The sequence below is a fragment of the Squalius cephalus genome (assembly GCF_949319135.1).
Source record: "Squalius cephalus genome assembly, chromosome: 21".
In the NCBI taxonomy this organism is placed as follows: Eukaryota; Metazoa; Chordata; class Actinopteri; order Cypriniformes; family Leuciscidae; genus Squalius; species Squalius cephalus.
In genome coordinates, this window is record NC_137142.1 from 677,237 (window position 1) to 692,164 (window position 14,928).

Sequence of the window (14,928 nt, forward strand, 5' to 3'; positions counted from 1 at the left end):
TTTAGTGTACACTGTTAAACTTTTCTGTAATTTCTACAGTTATTTACTTTAAATCCCCCAGTATTATACTGCTATTTCTCTTTACAGTAAATAACTGTGATTCCCATTGCATCATGGGAATTTTCTGTGACGTCTAACACCACATACAGAGACTTGCTGTATTTTTTAAATTTGCTGTATACTACTGTATTTGACGTAACGGCCTGTCTGTCTGGCACCATTCCATCGTGCTTTTTATTTCCTAATTTTTGCCTTACACCACGTGTCTACAACGCTATAACAGTCAGAGGCTGTCTATATTGGACACATTGAAGCGACCGGGCCGGACCATTAGCAGCTAATGCAAAATGTAAACCTGTTTGTCCCTTGCCAGAAATAGCGGACGTCAGAAATATAACGGCGCATCACTATACACTGTCTGGGATTTGTCGTGTCTCACCGGAGCATCCAGTGCAATATCAGTGGGACTGTCTTTTGCTAGACCGCGCCGTTCGTGTCTGGCCCGGGGAAGAGACGGAATTCACTTCACCGAGAGAGAGAGAGCAGCAAGCAAGGTAAAAAAACATTCTCTGTGTGTTGACAGGAATGTGCCCAGTTTAACCTGTTACTCGTCAACATGGCGGTAACGAACTTTACCACAGTAAACTGCGCTAACGTTTCATTTTACAGACTTTGTTGTCGAGTTAAAATACGCCAACAAGCAACGCTAAGTTTACATTAACAATAAATTAACTATGTGAAATTCTGTTTTGGTTGTAGATAATGTTGGCCTACTGATGAGAAAATAACATTGTATGTTAGCTAACGTTAAGTTTTATTTGGCTAGCTGCCACCTTTCTAGTTTTAGCATTAGTTTGCAAACTATAACATATTATAGTTTTTTTTAATGGAATTTAATATTTACTTCCATTTTTGTATGTGTTTAAAGGCAACTGCAACAAAGCGCCAATTCGCGCCAGTAACTTCTAGCAAGATTACGGAGATAAGTTAACGTTAGGCCATTTGTGAAATATTTTGACATAAGTTTGCTGAAATGATTAGCAATATGTGATAAGTGCTTTGGAGCCACTGGTGCAGACTAGGTATCATACAATATCTTATAAAATCTCTATAAAATTGGCTAACTTTATATCAAATAAGTGACCTTTGCATCATGTCTAACTTTATATTTATTACACAGCAAATGAACCAATCAGAAGATGGACCATTTTCTATGTTCAGTTTCACCAGATTAAATGTATCCAGGTAAGCACTGCACTAAAACTCTCACTAATTCATTCATACCAAATCTAGCATTCTAAACAACTTAAGTTTATATTTTTGCATTATTTTGATATTTTATTAGCCAGAAGACTCTCTACCATTGCAGTCCCACCTGACCAGGAAGGTCCTAACATCAGCGGACAGGTGGGTTAACTACTGTAGGAAGGAGAACGGTCATCACTCTGTGATTTCTTGCATGTGTCTTAATGTATATTTGTCTCAGACAGGGACCCCTTCACTGCAGATGAGCTGAAATAGGCTAAATCATCGATGTCAGTCTTTCTCTCTATGGATCTCAGCATTTTTGGACAGAATTTAGGATTTGTAAGTATTAAAATTTAATCTGGAATAATTTAATTTAGTTCAGTTGAAATGTTTGAATATGCTATTGCCAAAGCTGTTTACAAATATATATGTTCTTAAGTTATTGTAAACATAACTAGATGCGAAAGTTCGTCGAGACAAACTTTAAGTTGGCTTGAGAAAGTTTGGACCAGAACGTTTTTTTGCTAGGAGGTTGCTAGGGTGTTCTGGGTGGTTGCTATGGTGTTGCTAGGCGGTTGCTAAGGTATTTTGGGTGGTTGCTAGGCGGTTGCTAAGGTATTTTGGGTGGTTGCTAGGGTGTTCTGGGTGGTTGCTAGGGTGTTGCTAGGCGGTTGCTAGGGTGTTCTGTGTGGTTGCTATGCTGTTGCTAGGTGGTTGCTAGGGTATTCTGGATGGTTGCTAGGGTGTTCTGGGTGGTTGCTATGGTGTTGCTAGGCGGTTGCTAGGGTATTCTGGGTGGTTGCTATGCTGTTGCTAGGTGGTTGCTAGGGTATTCTGGGTGGTTGCTAGGGTGTTCTGGGTGGTTGCTATGCTGTTGCTAGGCGGTTGCTAGGGTGTTCTGTGTGGTTGCTATGGTGTTACTAGGCGGTTGCTAAGGTGTTCTGGGTGGTTGCTCGGCGGTTGCTAGGATATTTTGGGTGGTTGCTAGGGTCTTTTGGGTGGTTGCTAGGCGGTTGCTAGGGTATTTTAGGTGGTTGCTAGGGTATTCTGGGTGGTTGCTAGGCGGTTGCTAGGATATTTCTGGTGGTTGCTAGGGTCTTTTGGGTGGTTGCTAGGGTCTTTTGGGTGGTTGCTAGGCGGTTGCTAGGATATTTTCGGTGGTTGCTAGGGTCTTTTGGGTGGTTGCTAGGGTGTTCTGGGTGGTTGCTAGGGTCTTTTGGGTGGTTGCTAGGCGGTTGCTAGGATATTTTGGGTGGTTGCTAGGGTCTTTTGGGTGGTTGCTAGGCGGTTGCTATGATATTTTGGGTGGTTGCTAGGCGGTTGCTAGGGTATTTTGGGTGGTTGCTAGGGTGTTCTGGGTGGTTACTAGGGTGTTCTGGGTGGTTGCTAGACGGTTGCTAGGGTGTTCTGGATGGTTGCTATGGTGTTGCTAGGCGGTTGCTAAGGTATTCTGGGTGGTTGCTAGGGTGTTCTGGGTGGTTGCTATGGTGTTGCTAGGCAGTTGCTAGGGTGTTCTGGGTGGTTGCTATGGTGTTGCTAGGTGGTTGCTAAGGTATTCAGGGCGGTTGATATGGTGTTACTAGGTGGTTGGTAGTTGTCACAGATGGTTACTATGGAGTTCATAGCATGATCTTGGCATGATTTAACACTTAACTAATCGCTATTAGCATGTAGCTATGCACTGCTAGCATGTGTAGCATGTTGGAAGTGCTGTTTGCTAGCATGAGTCAAAAGAGCCAAACCTCATCTCTATACGATGTTCTGATACAGAGATATAGGTCTTGCAAAACGGTTGCTAGGGTACTCAAGTTTGGTTGCTATGGAGTTGCTTGGGAGCTGGAAGCTTTAAACTTAAGAAGTTTAAAGTGGTTTGAAGTTTAAAGTAGTTTACAGCAGTTTGAAGTTTATGACAGATAGATAGATAAATAAGTGAGATAGATAGACACACACACACACACACACACACACACACACACACACTAACTCTGAAGGACTGAGTACATTTGTGTTTGTGGACACGCATACAGACCAGGGAACATTCTGATGTTGTCAGTCAAGTTCTGAACAGGAACCAATCTTTGGAGAAGTTCATTTATTCGCAAAGGTGGACAAAAACATTGTGTTGACTTTTTAAAGATTATTTTGATGATGATTTTTACTCGTAGAAGTAGAAGTAGACTGAGGGGTAGACAGTCAGACATTGATAATAATAAGAAATGTTTCTTGAGAATCAAAGAGACTTCAAAAACATTAAGACACTTAAATACTTATTTTGGCCACCAGTGTACATGAATCCAACACATTTGTGTAAATAAGTGAAATTATTTTGAAGATGGGGTTATGTGTCATGTATTGTGAAAAAAACTGTTTTGTCCTGTGTTGGACATTTCCTTTTTGACTGCTTAAAAATGTATTTATATTCTGCAGTTTTATGAATGTAATGGTTGATATTTCATTATAATACTTGTATAAGCTAAACAACCAATGACTTTACATTCATTTAGTCAAATGCTAACGTTTTGTTTATGATTTTATGTATGATTTTAACAATGTGTGCAGTGAAGGACATCACATAATGTGTTAATTTAACACACATCTTTGTGCTAACCTTTCTGACATATTTACTTAGTTAAAATCATTAACACAATGAATGAGTTAAAATTAACACAAAAAAACGTCCCTAAACTCACCCATTAATGTGTAAAAATTTCACACATCATTTCCAGCATGGGCAGACTGTATATTTTGTGATATATATGAAATGTTTTAAATAAAAAAATTGTATTTTGTAATAACTTTGTCTAATTGGTTTGTATGTTAGTAGTATTTATGTGTCACGGTTCATAAATTCATTGTTTCCTTCTTGTCTCGTGTAACTGTTGTTCTGTGTGTGTGTGTGTGTGTGAGTGGGCGTGGCACTCATTCCGGATGATCAGCGATCCAGCTGATCTCATTCTACACCCCAGCTGCAGCTTATTCAGTCACCTATAAAACCTCACCGCATTCTTCTCTCATTGTCAGATCGTTGGTTGATGTCTCCCGTGTGTGATCCCAGTTTTGTCGACGTTCCTGTTTCGTGTTCCAGTTCCTGTTCTTTGTTCTTTGGATTTCGTCTTCACCTGGGTTCACGTTTTCGGCACTTCACCACGGATTCCTCGCTGACCATCCAGTCCCTGTGTCACCAGCAACTCACTCACCATCGGATCTTCACCTTCATATTCATCAATAAACTGAGTTACTTGCATTACTGCTTCTGTCATTTGTTCGCCATGACAGAACGATCTGACCACGCTATGGAAGCAGCAAGTAATCCATCTCTCGAGACTTTTGTCAGCACCAGTATACAACGTATGGATCACCAGGAGAAAAATCTCAATGACACAGCTCGGGCAGTTCAAGCGCTGGTGACACAGGTGTCCGAGCTCACCCAGCAATTACAGATCCTGCGTAATCCCACTGCGCCACCCACACCGCCCGTTCCCCCCACACCATCGGAGAATGCTTCCCAGTCGGAGCCACGCCTTCCCGTACCTGAGGCTTATGCAGGTGAGCCAAGTTTTTGCAGAGCGTTTTTGACTCGCTGTTCGATGCATTTCTCCCTGCAGCCAAGAACCTTCGCCAGTGAATCAGCCAAGGTGGCTTTTGTTCTGACACTCCTGACTGGGAAGGCAGCACTCTGGGGAACGGCGGTGTGGGAGAATCAAGACCCATGCTGCACCTCGTTCCAGACACTCTCCGCCGAGATGAAGAGGGTCTTCGACCGCGCCAGCACCGGGAGAGAGGCGGCTCGCATCCTAGCGGAGCTTAAGCAAGGAGAGAGGTCAGTCTCTGATTATTCAATTGAGTTTCGAACCCTGGCGGTAGAGTGTCATTGGAACGAGGAGGCGCAGTGGGACATGTTCCTGCATGGGCTGGCTGACCGCATCCAAGGGGAGATCTACGCCCTGGACCTGCCCACGTCTCTCAATGGACTTATAGAACTGGCACTTCGAGTAGACGCTCGTTTATCCCGTGTGGAACGACGGAGGTTGCCTGGTCGAATGGCGGAAGGAGTAGAGCTTCAACGGTCCAGCGGCGGGGATGCGGTCAGCCCCGTCTACGATCACGAGCCCATGCAGGTTGGGCGGGCTCGGCTTACTCGGGAGGAGAAGGAAAGGCGGAGATCCCAAGGACTCTGTCTTTACTGTGGAGCAGCTGGTCACTTCGCATTCGGTTGTCCGGTAAAAGGGCAAGCCCGGCAGTAATTCTGAGGCTACTGTCGGGTGGGATCTCCGCCGAGAAGACCTCATCAACATCTACGCTTCTCCCAGTAAGACTGAGATGGTCAGCTCACGAGCACGACGGGCAAGCACTGGTGGATTCAGGGGCAGAAGGTAATTTTATGGACTACACGTTTGCACACAGATTTCAAGTCCCCCTCTTACCACTCACCCGCAAGATTGAAGTCCGCGCACTCAATGGCCAAGATCTACCCAACATTTCACTCACCACCGGACCCGTCACGCTCATCACATCAGGCAACCACACTGAAACCCTGTCATTCTACATACTGGACTCCCCTCTTGCACCCATAGTTTTAGGACATCCCTGGCTCATCAAACATAATCCCAAGATAGACTGGCAGCAGCGCACGGTGTTGGAATGGAGTACCAAGTGTCATGAGTCTTGTCTTGTCTCTGCCTGTCCGTCTGTTTCTGTCTCTGTGTTTCAGGAGGAGGCAGGGGATTTATCTAACGTGCCCACGGAGTACCTGGACCTGAAGGAAGTGTTCAGTAAGTCTCGGGCTGCTTCTCTTCCTCCGCATCGTCCCTATGACTGTGCAATAGACTTACTGCCAGGTAAATCTCCGCCTAAGGGCAAGTTATATTCGCTTTCTGTTCCAGAGAGGGGGGCCATGGAGAAATATATTTCTGATTCTCTAGCAACCGGGTTCATCCATCCTTCCTCTTCTCCAGCGGGGGCGGGGTTCTTTTTTGTGGGGAAGAAGGACGGGTCTCTGCGACCTTGCATTGATTACCGAGGGCTGAACAGCATCACGGTAAAGAATACTTATCCTTTGCCGTTGATGTCTTCAGCCTTCGAGAGGTTGCAGGGAGCGTCCGTCTTCACTAAATTGGACTTACATAATGCTTATCATTTGGTCCGCATCAGGAAGGGGGATGAGTGGAAGACTGCTTTTAACACCCCCAGGGGGCACTTTGAATACTTGGTCATGCCCTTCGGGCTGTCCAACTCCCCAGCAGTCTTCCAAGCACTCGTCAATGACGTGCTGCGAGATATGGTCGACCAGTTTCTATATGTCTACCTGGATGACATATTGATTTTTTCGTCTTCTCTCCAGGAACACGTGCAGCACGTCCGACGAGTGCTTCAGAGGTTGTTAGAGAATGGGCTTTTTGTCAAGGCGGAGAAATGCGATTTTCATGCACAGTCTGTTTCTTTTCTAGGGTACATTGTGTCGGCTGAGGGAATTCGGATGGATCCGGAGAAGGTTAAGGCTGTGGTGGAATGGCCAACTCCAGATTCCTGTAAGGCCCTACAGCGGTTTCTGGGGTTCGCCAATTTCTACCGGCGGTTCATTCGCAACTTCAGCCAACTAGCCTCGCCTCTGACTGCCTTGACCTCCCCCAGAACTACGTTCAGGTGGTCAGACGCAGCTAAGGCTGCGTTTGCCAAACTCAAAAGTCGCTTTGTTTCGGCTTCCATCTTGATTACCCCTGATCCATCACGTCAGTTCGTGGTGGAGGTTGATGCGTCAGAGGTGGGGGTAGGTGCAGTGATCTCTCAGCGTTCTCCCTCAGACGATAGAATGCACCCATGCGCGTTTTTGTCCCATCGTTTGTCTCCTGCCGAATGCAATTATGACATTGGTAACAGAGAATTGTTGGCGGTCAAGTTAGCATTGGAAGAATGGCGTCACTGGTTAGAAGGGTCGGGGGTACCTTTTATCGTCTGGACAGACCATAAGAATTTGGAATACATTAAGACTGCCAAAAGATTGAACTCCAGGCAGGCTCGGTGGGCACTTTTTTTCGGACGTTTTGATTTTACACTCTCGTACCGCCCGGGTTCCAAAAACATCAAACCCGATTCTTTATCGCAAATTTTTGATCGTTCCGAACGCCCGTCTACTCCCGAGTGCATTTTACCCGAGAATCTATTTGTCTCCACACTCGTATGGGAGGTCGAATCGAAGGTCAAGAGAGCCTTAGAAGGGGTAACGCCCCCGGCCGGTTGCCCATCGAACCGCTTATTTGTACCGGAGGGATTACGGTCCGACGTTATTCAGTGGGGGCATTGTTCCAATGTAGCTTGTCATCCAGGAGTTAATCGTACCAAGTTTTTGGTCAAGCAACGATTCTGGTGGCCACTTATGGCACGCGACATTCACAGTTTTGTTTTGGCTTGCTCTGTCTGTGCCACTGGTAAGACTTCCAATCGTTCCCCAGATGGGTTACTCCAACCGCTGCCTGTCCCTTCGAGACCCTGGTCCCATATTTCGCTAGATTTTATCACCGCCCTCCCACCCTCTCGGGGTAACGCGGTCGTTTTGACCGTGGTGGACCGGTTCTCGAAGGCGGCCCATTTCATTCCCTTGCCCAAATTACCCACAGCCAAGGAGACAGCGTTGACCGTCGTTAATCACGTCTTTCGCTTACATGGCCTCCCGACAGACGTGGTTTCCGACAGGGGACCCCAATTTGTGTCCAAATTTTGGCGTGAGTTTTGTAGATTATTAGGGGCAACTGTAAGTCTGTCCTCAGGGTTTCATCCCCAGAGCAATGGACAAACTGAGAGAGCCAACCAAGATTTGGAGAGAACGTTGCGATGTCTGGTTTCCAAGAATCCTTCCTCGTGGAGTCAGCAATTGTCTATGGTGGAGTACGCACACAATACGTTACCAGTGTCATCTACGGGCCTATCTCCGTTTGAGTGTAGTGTAGGTTACCAGCCACCAATGTTTCCTAGTCTGGAGTCCGAAGTCGCGGTTCCCTCTGCCCACGCATTTGTCCAGAGGTGTCGTCGCACCTGGACTAGAGCCCGTGAGACTCTACTCCAGGTGGGAGCGCGCACTAAGGCCAAAGCCGATCGCCACCGGTCTAGGCCTCCCGTATACGTCGTTGGTCAAAAAGTGTGGCTTTCTACTAAGAACATTCCGCTCCGCTCCGTTTCTAATAAACTTGCTCCTAAATTTATCGGCCCGTTCACTGTCACCAAGATCATTAGTCCGGTGGCAGTCCGCCTCAACCTCCCTCCAGTGTACAGGAGGATTCACTCCGTGTTTCATGTATCCAAAATTAAACCCGTGTTTTACTCCCGTATTAATCCGCCAGCCCCGGTTCCCCCACCGCCGCGTCTCGTAGACGGGGAACCCTCGTGTAACTGTTGTTCTGTGTGTGTGTGTGTGTGTGAGTGGGCGTGGCACTCATTCCGGATGATCAGCGATCCAGCTGATCTCATTCTACACCCCAGCTGCAGCTTATTCAGTCACCTATAAAACCTCACCGCATTCTTCTCTCATTGTCAGATCGTTGGTTGATGTCTCCCGTGTGTGATCCCAGTTTTGTCGACGTTCCTGTTTCGTGTTCCAGTTCCTGTTCTTTGTTCTTTGGATTTCGTCTTCACCTGGGTTCACGTTTTCGGCACTTCACCACGGATTCCTCGCTGACCATCCAGTCCCTGTGTCACCAGCAACTCACTCACCATCGGATCTTCACCTTCATATTCATCAATAAACTGAGTTACTTGCATTACTGCTTCTGTCATTTGTTCGCCATGACATTATGTAGGATAAAAATAAAATTAATTATATATAAAAATTATGAAATCTAATTTAGTACAAATAAAAAATAATTACAGTAGTGTACTGATTAGCTTCCATTAGCTTTTTTACAGTAATGCACTGTATTACAATTACAGTACCATACTGTAAAACTGAAAATGGTAATGTACTGTAAATCTTAATTACAGTAACTTACTGGCAACAGTGTTGCCAGTAAGTTACTGTAAAAAATCCTTAAAGTCTAACAGTGTATGCAGGCAGTTCGGCAAACTCTCCCCTCTGCACCACCCGCTCCTTCACCACCTGCCTCTGCCAGTCCCATGGCCCGACCAGCGACACACAGCGGTGAGGTGGAGGACTGCAGCGGGTTCCTTTTACAATGTTCGCTCTATTTTGAGATGCAACCACAGCTTTTCTCCACCAAACGGGCGCTTATTGGCGTCATGATTTCCCTGCTGTCTGGACGCGCTCTCCAATGGGCCCAATCCATCTGGCACGCCAACGGCCCGGTCACAAGTTCCCTGACATCATTCACCAATCACGTCAAGGAAGTCTTCTGTCAAACCGCATCAGTATTATCCGTCCATGATCAGCTGTTCAGCCTCCGCCAAGGTAATACTTCAATAAATGTTTATGCTCTGCAGTTCCGCACTTTGGCGGCATCTAGCGGCTGGAATGAGACGGGCTTGCTGACGGCCTTTCGCCAGGGTCTGAACCCAGAAGTGCGCCACCAGATGGTCATTTATAACAACACTGTCAGTTTCATTCAGAAAGCTGTGCGCATCTCTCAACATCTCTCAGCCTGCTCATTGGATCAACCCGCTTCGTATCCTCCACCCATCTCTCCATCTGTTGCCCTTCCAGCACCAGAACCCATGCAGGTCGACACGTACCATCTGTCCAGCGCGGAACGTCAAAGAAGGCGATTACAGCACTTGAGTCTGTACGACTACAGTCTCTACTACGACCACCATGCCCAGCGGAGTACCATCAAATTTCTACCCAAGATTGCGCCCCTCACTCGCACGCCTGTCCAAATTCTCACCCCAAAACTTCTCGTTTCAGCGCAAGCTCTCATCGACTCTGGGCCTAGAAGACGGCGTTCATCATTCTGGTAGGCCACTACGAGTACCAGGTGATTCCGTATGGCCTGTCCAACTCACCCTCCGTATTCCAGGGGTACATGAATGAGGTGTTCCGGGAGTACCTCCAACGCTTCGTCATCGACGACATTCTGATCAACTCCTGGTACCTGGCAGAACATCGCCACACCGTGACGCATCTCCTCAAGGAGCTGAGAGAACACCACCTCTATCTCAAGTTGGAGAAGTGCGAGTTGCACACACTATCCATCCAGTTCCTCTGGTACATCGACCTACGAGGTATCCAAATGGACCAGAGGAAGGTGGACACCATTCACAACTGGCTTCGCCGACTTCTATCGTAGGTTCATCCGGAATTACAGTCTCCTCAGCTCACCTCACTCCTCAGAAACCGGCCCAAGTCTCTGTCCTGGAACCCTTTGGCCACAGAAGTCTTCCAACGCCTAAAAGAGCTCACCACCGTTTCGAGGTCATCACGATCACCGGAACCTGAAGTATCTCCGAGAAGCCTAACGACTCAACCCATGACTAGCCCGCTGGGCGCTATTCTTCACACGGCTCGATTTCACTATGACCTACCGACCAGGTACCAAGAATTGCAAGGCGGATGCCTTGTCCTGTCTGTATCATCCTGAACTTGAATCCAGTCCTCCAGAACCTGTTCTCCCTCCAGCCTTGGTGGTCAGCCCAATCAAATGACCCCTCGACGATCAAATCCTCCAAGCCACCCACACCAAACCTGCGCCGCTGGGAGGTCCTGAGAGACGGTTAAATGTACCATCCGCCTGCCGTCTGTATATAATCCACTTCAGTCATCGCCAACTAAGTCACCATCATCATTCTACAAATTCTACAAGTCACCATCGTCTGGTTCCCGTTGTTCCACCATCACTCTGCTTTTAATAAACACTTTATGCACCTAAACCTGTCTGTCTCCTTCTGTGTGTGTGACAAGGCCTGGTATATGTTCAAACATATACAGTGGTGTGAAAAAGTGTTTGCCCCCTTGGTAAATATGATCAAATATGGCTGTAAAAAATAAATCTGCATTTTTAATCCTTTTGATATTTTATTTAAATGTTTTAATTGCTTTCATTTAAGTAAAATAATTGAAAGTGGGGGGAAAACAATTGTTTGCCCCCTTTTATTAAATACTTTTTGCAGCCTCTTTTTTCCAAGATAACAGCTCTGAGTTTTCTCCTATAATGCCTGATGAGTTTGTAGAACACCTGACAAGAGATCAGAGACCATTCCTCCATACAGAATCTCTCCATCCTGTTCTCCGTTATAAGATTTCTAGCACAGGCTGTCAGGTTTAGATTTGTTATCTGTTGGTATTTGATCGAATCCGTGATGCCATGTATCTGAACAAGATGTCCAGGACCTCTGGCAGAAAATTAGGCCCACAGCATTAAAGATACAGCAGAGTATTTCATTTTACACATGGGCTACTTTTTTTATCCCTGTGTGCACCAAACCCATCTTAAGTGTTTGCTGCCAAAAAAGTGAATGTTTTTGTTTCATCTGACCATAGAACCCATCCCGTTTGAAGTTCCAGTAGTGTCAGTTACTTTTCAAATGTTCTATGGATAAAGTATCCATAGAACAAATATAAAAAAGACAAATCTCTTGTCAGGTGTTCTCCAAACTCATCAGGCATTATAGGAGAAAACTCACAGCTGTTATCTTGGAAAAAAGAGGTTGCAAAAAGTATTTAATAAAAGGGGGCAAACAATTGTTCCCAACGTGTTTTGGAGAAAAACATTTATTTCATAATGTGATTTTCCCCCCACTTTCAATTATTTTACTTAAATGAAAGGTTAGATTTTTGCACATTTTTTAAATAAAATATCAAAAGGATTAAAAATGCAGATTTATTTTTTACAGACATATTTGATCATATTTACCAAGGGGGCAAACACTTTTTCACACCACTGTACATATAAAAGCTTAATTTATTATACATACTTTCATATTGTTTACCACTCGTTTATTGCCCAGTTTGGCCTATGAATGATTTAGTCGTGATGGTAACGAATTTAAAGAACGTTGTTCTACAAATTTACTTGACTTTTATTAGCGTTTCATTTATTTATTGTTATTCAGCGTCTTGTACAACTTCATTTAGGTGAAAATGATGACACTTTTTCACTTTTCTTACTCAAGTACCTCAAATGTCCCTTGTGAATATTTTATTTATATTGATTGCATGTTTAAATTGCAACAGAGTAAAGGTGTGGTGAAGGTTTCAGTGAAATTACATTAAAATTTACTCCTTTTGTGATTTGATAAAACTCTTCATCCTAAAACTTCACTCCCAGTAAATAGTTGATCATGGTGTTGATGATGGTGGTTTTCCTAGCGGCAGTTTCTCCTACCAGAAATAGCCTATGAGTTTTTCCTGCTTGTTTGGGTCTCTTCGTCCACATGTCCATCGTCTAACCTTTCTATTAGTCCCATCAATATATTTTCAGTAACACTTTACAATAAGGGGACATGAATAATCATGTACTAATACCTGAATTAATATAGAACTAAAAGTGGTTCAGACTTATTATCATAGGGGAACCACTTAGTGCTATACAGCTTTGTCAGATGGTCAAATGGTGCTGCTATGTAGACCCATAAGAGATGCCATATATTGTTTTTTCAACGACACAGTTTTTTCTATTTTTGTAGGACCCCCTCAGGTGCTCAGTGTGTGAGCAAGCAACATTTGTTTACACTGTTTTCGCTGGAACAGCAGAACTGAAGCTATTTCCCACCTCTTGTGCTCATCCGTCTAAATATGATCTCCAAGGTCTGAATCACTGCAGTCAACAGAAAACAGCTTCAGTGACTGAAACACTCGACTTGCATTAATAATTCCTGCAGGAATACACATGCAGGTCTCTCAAAGTCATGGACAAACCTTCTTCCAGTAACGTTAATAGAACGTTTGTTCAATGTTATCTGGTCTTTAATATTGTTCTCAAAACATTAGCACAAAAACATTATTTATACATTGTTCATGGAACATTTTAAACTGTAATGTTTTAGTTGGATGTTTGTCTAACGTTTTAAATGTTGCTACTTGTTTCAGAATGTTCAGAGAACATTCAAAAGTAACATTCCCATAATTTTTGAAGAATGATACAATGGAATTTTCCCCTAACGTTCACATAGCCATTTTATTTTATTTTTTTTAACTAAATGTTTAAAACTGGACATTAGAACAATATAATCTTCTCATATAATCTTATAATAACTGTGGTGGATTTTTAATAGATAAAATAGTAAAGTGTATATTAAACTAACCATGTCTCTAACATCTAACCTTACTTCCCTTTTTAGGCCTAACAAAACTAACACTTTGAAACACAATGTACTAAAATGTTCTGTCCTGTGTTTTTGAATATTGTATGTTGTGTTGCCATACCCCTTTTACTTTGGTTGTGTGAGTTGTGTGAAATTTGTGTTGTGTGAAATTTGAAACTTGTGATTAACAATGAAGTAATCACTAAAACAAAGTTTGCTTTAACAGAAGGGTTTGTCTATGAAAACCAATCAAATTGTGGGGAAATTATGTAATGCAGCATGACATTTTTGCCATACCTCCTTATTCTATAAAAAACTGTTGTATTCTTTTAGCTGGTGGGATTCTCAATGGAATTTGTCTGAGATCCTCCGGCCTTGCTTCTTCTTGGGGGAGATTCTCTGAGAACTGCTCGAGAGATCCTCCGGCCGTGATTAAATCATTTAGAGGACATTTGCTGAAGTCTGTTTGTCGATTTTTCCTGCGCAGGAAGTAAGCTAGTTAGGGGAACGGGTATTAGGACCCAGCCGATGTCGATGTGTAGACGCGCTAGAGCAGTGGTTCTCAAACTGGGGTACACGTACCCCTGAGGGGACATGAGGTGACAGAAGGGGGCACTCGAACAAAATACTGAGTTTTGCCATTCATTTAATTCTACCCCTGCTTAAAAATAACATTAAAACTGAGCATGTATTTCTATCAGGTAAAATGCGTTAAATACATGACAGCCGATCAAATGACCTCATCTTTTGCAGTCAAAACTGACTGCATTCACACAAGTAGCGTGCATATGATACTGTAGGTTGCGCACAGATTACGCTGCCTTGGCAAATCGCGCTATACTGCCGTTCTCGACAATGTAGCCTACCTTTGTAAAAGTGGGGATTTAGTACTTACTAGCATGAAGAACAAATATAGACAGTAGACTGTGCATTGAGATCGATTTAATATTCAAACTCTCTTCGATACAGATACATACCCTGCGTGAGTTCCTGTGTTTAATGTTGATCACATATTATACAAATATCCACACAACTGCAAATGTGACAGTGATTTTATACAACAGCTCAACAAACAAAAGGTATTAATATTAAGTGATGATCAAAAAACAGTGTTGTCAGTATTTTTTGCAACAAAATAACAGCTCCAGCGAGAGCCACAGCAGTGTTTGTGAACGAATCTGCGGCTTTGAACAAATCGTGAGAGTCAATGATTCAATGATTCATTCATAATTACAGACACTTGCTTCGTTACTGAATGAATGAATGACTCAATGACTCACTCATAAAGACAGTGACTTTCCGCCACCTACTGGCGGTTTTAATTTAATATTTCAAAGCATCAGTTCGTTTTACCATCACTGAACATTCCTCTATTGAACTTATTTTATTTTATTTAAAGCATTATTTCTTTTATAAAGTTATTTGTAAAGGTCGATTTACATCTCAAATCAATCACATTTTAAACAAAAAAAGAGAACCTGCATTTATATTGTATAT

General features: G+C 43.8%; 1 long non-coding RNA gene across 1 annotated transcript; it reads left to right on the forward strand.

Moving 5' to 3' along the window:
• The first annotated feature begins 368 nt into the window (after positions 1-368).
• On the forward strand, positions 369-13,881 carry LOC307149331. Its single transcript, XR_013819550.1, has 5 exons — positions 369-554; positions 1,181-1,245; positions 1,346-1,407; positions 1,487-1,587; positions 12,814-13,881. It is a non-coding gene; the product is annotated as an uncharacterized lncRNA (long non-coding RNA).
• The last annotated feature ends 1,047 nt before the right edge of the window (positions 13,882-14,928 follow it).